Source organism: Serinus canaria, chromosome Z (genome assembly GCF_022539315.1).
Source record: "Serinus canaria isolate serCan28SL12 chromosome Z, serCan2020, whole genome shotgun sequence".
Classification (NCBI taxonomy): Eukaryota; Metazoa; Chordata; class Aves; order Passeriformes; family Fringillidae; genus Serinus; species Serinus canaria.
This window is the reverse complement of record NC_066343.1, coordinates 39,204,823-39,211,004: the sequence shown is the minus strand read 5'-3', so window position 1 is coordinate 39,211,004 and position 6,182 is coordinate 39,204,823.

The window sequence follows — 6,182 nt, the reverse complement described above, 5'->3', positions numbered from 1 at the left end:
CATGCCCCATGCCATCATTGCTGGTTGTTTGCTGTTTTCTAAAATTATTTTCTTTCCTGACATATGTTTATGAAAGAATCATAGGATTCCAGTGCTCTGGCAGACTGAAGCAACCTTAAAGCCATTTTTAAGTAGAAAAATGCTGATGAGGGAGACACATTTGAAAAAAGAACCTTGGCTGATAACAGAGAGCACCACTGCTCACAAGCCTAAACCCCGTGGAAAGTCTTCTGACAAGCTTACCCAGGGAACACTGTTGGTACACAGTTTGGGAGGCGTGCAAATCCCAGGTCAGCATCAGATGTACAAGACTCTGGATTCTGACCTCTCTGGCCATTCTGGCCAGGCTGCAAAGTGCTTGATGATGAGCATGTAAAAGTTGCCTGTAAGTTAGACATGCTTGAAAAGCTGTCCCCAAACTCTCCTAACATGTTCAAGCAGCATGGCAGCTCTGAGCTTGGTCACTTCTATTGTGGTTGCACCTGGACTTCTTGGGAGTGGAACCTCAGGGCAGCCCTGGTGCCAGCATCACTGAAATGCCTAGGCAGGAGTTTTGGAGTGGGTGATCTTCAGAGGTCCCTTCCACTCCTAACAATTCTGTGATCCTGTGAGCTCTGTAGAAATATGTACAGGAAGAGAAGCAAAGCCTGCCTCTGCAGATGTCCTTTTCCTTCTTTAGACTTTACCAGGCAGGTTTTAGCTATTCAAGAACACATTGCAACTCAAGTAGCTGAAATGAAAAAAAAAATAACTTTATCCTTAAAGACCCTTAGAGTTTATATGAAAAAAATTAGCATAGATTATGATCACACTAATTAGAAGGGTCAGACTGGTTCATGTAGCCCCTTTTTTGTTAAATAATATTGTTAAACTGGCCTGTTCTGTATTTCTAGTGAGACAGAAGGGTAGCATAAAGTGTAATATTTACATTAGTTTTGTTTTTGTTATTTCTAACTCTTTATTAATAGACATCACTTGGAATTTGTTTACTGTTTTCTTTTTCATGTCCAGTCTGCTGGGGTATTCAGACCAATTTCATAACCTGAATATTTTCCATAGCTGCGCATAGACAGTCTGTGGAGGTATTTTCATATACTAAATATGTGGACTTATTTGGTGGGTCCATTTTGGAGTTTGCTGTGTCTGACATGTGGACAGCCCTTGTCTTTTCTCACAAAGGTCAAACATGCAGCCCCTCACTACCACAACCTTGCCACATAAAAAAGAATGTACCACTTCCTTTATGCTTGTGTACTGAAGTGCTCCAACAAGAGCAGCTCCATAACTTCTGACATTGATTTCAGAAGAGCTCTAATGGCAACACCTATACTGGTTTACAGTGGAGATTAGCCCAGAGCCATCTAGGCCTCATTGGCCAGTCCTAGAACTAATGTAGCACAGAACACAGAACTGAACAAAATATTGCAAAATCATTATATTCTTTCACTTTTGATCATTATCGAGCTGACTAGTTATAAATTCAGCAAACAAAACCTCAAAACAAAATTGCCTCTGTCCTCTCCCTTTACAAACACTTATGAAAAGTTTGCCTTCATTGACAGTCTTTAGGCCCCACAGATGCTGCCAGCAGCACCATGGGAGACATACGTACTCAATCCTGGTCTACCTAGACTTGTGGTGAAGTGACCAGGGCTAAGACTGTTTAAAACAAAATACTCACCCTGAGTAATCTTACTGATTCTACAGCTATGTATGAGTCTCTTCAGAAGACATAAGTATATAAAACTAAAGTTTCAACCCACTGAGAGGCAGTGTTTTTCTGTGGTGTGAGTAATGCCCCATGAGCCCATCTCTGATAATAAAAGAGATCTCTCTATCTAATGCATTGCCAGCAATGGATCTGACTGATACAGACCTAGCAGTGAGCTACTAAATGTTGTAAAAAGCAGAAGATTATCTGGTTGTAGCATATGGTTTTACCAGCAGTTGAGAACTACCCTGCACAAATAATATACAAATGTAACACATTCATACTTGTGCTTAGGAAAAGAAGCATGGTCATATTTGTGTTGTTCTCTGTATTGTATCATTACTGGCTGCTTAATTTGTACTGACTTTATGGTAGTGCTTCTGTGATTACCATTGCATGCACCACTTGTTGCCTTCAGCCCTACTCATGTTCTTCTGTTTGCTCCATAAAAATTGGATCAAAAGCTCTCTGTATTTTGGTCTATTTCTTTCCATAATGTAGACTAAAAAGGAGGGTAGTGCCTGTTTATTGTCCCTGATAAAGTAATATACTCAGAATTATACCTATTGTGTTTTAGAACGTGTTTTGCCAGAAAAAGTGCCATCAGACAGAACAGGTACCATCAACATAGTCTTATTTAGTAGCAGGTGTTTTGATTTTTGTTTTTCCCTTTTTTTCTGACGCACTGTTATAGTTTAAGCTCAGATGGAAATTAGGCGCTTGCTTGCTCAGCCCGTAATCTTTCCCTATGATGGATGCCAGACCCTGTTCCCACAGCCAGGTCAGCTGCCCTTCCTGGTGACTCCCCCAGTTTATACACTGGGCATGATGTTCTGTGGTGTGGAATATCTCTTTGGTGAGTTCAGGCCACCTGTACCAGCTGTGCTCCCTCCCAGTTTCTTTTGTGTATGTCCTGACTGGCAGAGCACAAGAGACAAGAAACAAAAAGTCCTTGACTCGGGATAAGCATGACTTAGCAGAAACAAAAACATCAGTGTGTTATCTACACCACTCTTATTCTGAATCCAAAACACAGCACTGTGACAGCTGCTGAGAACAAATTAGATCTACCATAGCAGAAACCATGTCAGGCATGTAAGCATAAGAGGATCTTCCAAAGATTCTAAATGAGATCACTTTTACAAAGACAACAATAGTAAGAGTTCCCAATGTCACCATAATAGTTCCTCAGTCACTTGTATCAGCACCTTAGGATTCAACTTTCTCTCTCTGAAATGTCTGTATTTGCAGAGATAATCTGCAAGTGGAAGATTTCTTGTATTTTGAAAACTGGTTTCTTCCATCTCCCCTACCAAAATAAACCAGGAGAAAAATTAACATTCTCCTCTGCTTTATACAGCATTATCAAGTTTAGTTCAATGGAAGCTTTCTTAGGTAAATTCATGGTTGTCAGATAATGTGGGGTTTTTGTTGTTTGGTTTTTTTTTTTTTTTAATTGACTACTAGAGCAGCTAAGTCAAATAGTTCTCAGGTATTAGGCTACCTCTCTCTTTGATGGCTAATGAGTAAACTACCTGACTGGGTTTGTGTAGAACTATGACAAATGTAACTGGGAAAGCATAAAGCATGAAAAGAATGCAGTTCACCATCTGCAGCCACCTAATGCAGCTCTGGTTGCGAGTCAAATACATTGAAAAATACTTTTTTTGCCTAAGCACATGCAAGTGAGCCTAGTGCAGAAGCCATTTTTGCCTGATTTCTGTGTTGTGGGGTTTTGGGAGATGTTTGCACAGACCAAAGATCTTGCCTCAGAGAAGAAATAAATCTAGATGCAGCTGAAAGCACCTATTGCTATTTTAGGGATTATTTAAAAAATAAGAAGGGGGTGAAGATAACTTCTAATGCAGAAACAAAATTAGTACATTTGTAGCATCCTATTGAATCCTTAAAGACCTTAAAGGACAAGGTCTTTATAGATCAGAATAGCAATGGTTAGATAAAAAAAAATTATTTTTATAGATATTGCAATATACTCAGATGTGGAAAAGAAAGTTCTTCCCTTGGCATTAATACTTTGAAGGAACTTTAGGGAGCAAGGTTTATGGAAAGTAAATCTACTTGTTTTTAAAGTCTAGAATTTCCCTGTTAAAAAAAAAAAAACAGAGAAAATGCTATGGTGGATAATATCAACATTTTAGTTTTTTCCTTTTGACCATTATTTGGCAAAGTCTTTGGAAGCATTCAAGTTGAGGTGACCAGGAAAAAAAATGGATCAAAGCTGGGTAGTGCTAGTGATACCTTAAGTTTTCTCTTTCAAATTTTTCAGATTCTCTGCTGCCCTGGTGTGTAACTCTGAACTTCATATTGAGTGTTAGAAGGTTCTCTTCACAGGGTAGGTAGACAAAACGATCCTTTTCCAGCTTGAGACCAAGGACAACTGCTACAAGCCTCAGGCCTGAAAAGCATACACAACAGCAAGTTGAAGAGACCAAATAAAGAGAATGGGACTTCATAACCTAAAGCTGCAATTGGACAATTAACCCAAATATGTTATGGACCAAAACTTATGAAAGTGTGAGACCCCATGCCCAGTCATCCATTTTGTGACCATTTTGGGTCCATCTTGGGTGTAGCCCTGGGCAGGCTCTTGTACTGCCTGAGGTGTATCCACTGAGGCCTTTTAATAAATAAATACCTACTATATTATTTAGCCCTGTCCAATCTTTGTTCCAGGTCAGCCTCTCAAGGTATCACTAGTAAGAGCAAATCTACCACCCGTCCTGTACTGCTCCCAAGGGCTTCAGTTCATTTTGTTGACAAACATACAAACCAGGCACTATAGAATGACATAAGGAAATATGAAGAAAGGCTAATGCAAGAAAGCGAAATCTATCTATCTAAGCTCTCAACAGTACATTGTTGTTGAAGGACTTTGAGCCCTTCAAAATTTTTGAGAGTGTTTTTTGGATGGTTCCTGAGGAATACATGCTCTTATCTTCTATATGCCTTTCCTGAAGTTCCCATTAACAGTCATAGATCTGACAGATGAAGAACAGTCGAAAGTCAGTAGCTGCTGTCTCATGTTGTTAGATGAAACGTTTCACAGTTGGAGTGAAAGTAATGGTGAGACCTTCTTATTTAGGAATTGAGAATACTATACCCATCCAATCTCTTTTAAGGAGCCTTTTAAATTCTGTTGAAGCTCTTGCAACTCACAGTGAACAGGTTACTGCTCTGAAAAGTGGATTACTTTGCTGTTTTTAGAAGTAAGCATTTAAGCTCATTTAAGCTCTAGTACCTCTGGAAGGCAAGGAAGGCTCATTGTTCTTCCCTCTTCCTTGTAAATAAAGAGTTTGCCAGACACTGCAACAATCAATACTCCAGAAACAAACCATTTACTTGGGTAAATGAGTACACCTCATAAGGATGTCTTGTCATTGTTTTCTCCACAATAACTTTCCCACTCCTTTCCAAGGGTACCATTTTCTAGGACTTCTGCTCAAGGGTATGTCTTTACTAGTATGTTTGTCTGAATCCTCTCTTTCACCTTACCTCTCTAAAGAAACAAGGGAAAACTTTATTGTTGCCTGGAATAAAACACCTATCTTTTCCAAATAGCATTAAAATGATTATATATAAGCAAATCCTTAATTGAAAGTTTTTCAAGGTGCACGATATGGTGGTATGCACACATAGTGTTTCTGCAATTTATTTAGGGTTAGTTGATTTGTATACCTATCAAGTATTGTCCAGTTAGAAGAACAGTTGATTAGGTAATTTCCCCCTGTGTTCTGCCACAATGGAGTTATTCCAATGGGTTTTCTTGTTATGTCTTTTAAGTTTTAGTGGAAAACAAAGTGTCCTTGCTAGTCTAAAAAGGAAGTCTAAGCAGAATTCCAAGAAGAATTCCATAATGTCTTGGAAAGTGCAGCTACTATGTTAAAGTGACAAAGAGTTAGAAACTACACAGATATATATTTAAATCTATAAAACTACAGATATACGCAAAATGCAAAAATCTTTGTGCATAATATCTCCTTGCCTTATTGTGTCCAGCAATCCTGAAGGCAGAGGACAAACTAAGAGGTGCCCTAGTGGTGGGGATTACAATAAAATAGACTTTGGAACAATTATTGCTGTTGCTATTCTAGGCCATGTATACTTTTTAGAAACTTTTAGCCCCATATTACCTGCAGGTAAAGAGAACGAGGATTTTGTAGCAGGATATACAACTGCCCTCTTCTCAAGTTCTTTCAGCATCTAAATTTCATGTATTCCATAATTCATTCTACTACTTTCTCTAATGTTACTACAGACAGGCACTAACACCCTTCCCCAGAACCTATAAGCCTGATTAGAAATGTAGGGCAATCAGTACACATCATTTTAGGAAAAGACGATCTTCAGGAATGCCTGGGAGGCACTCCAGGAAGTGGAGCTGTAAGGTGCCCAGAGTGGGCCTTAAAAGCAAAGCACCTTAGGCAAAGAATATCACACTTTTTTATATTAA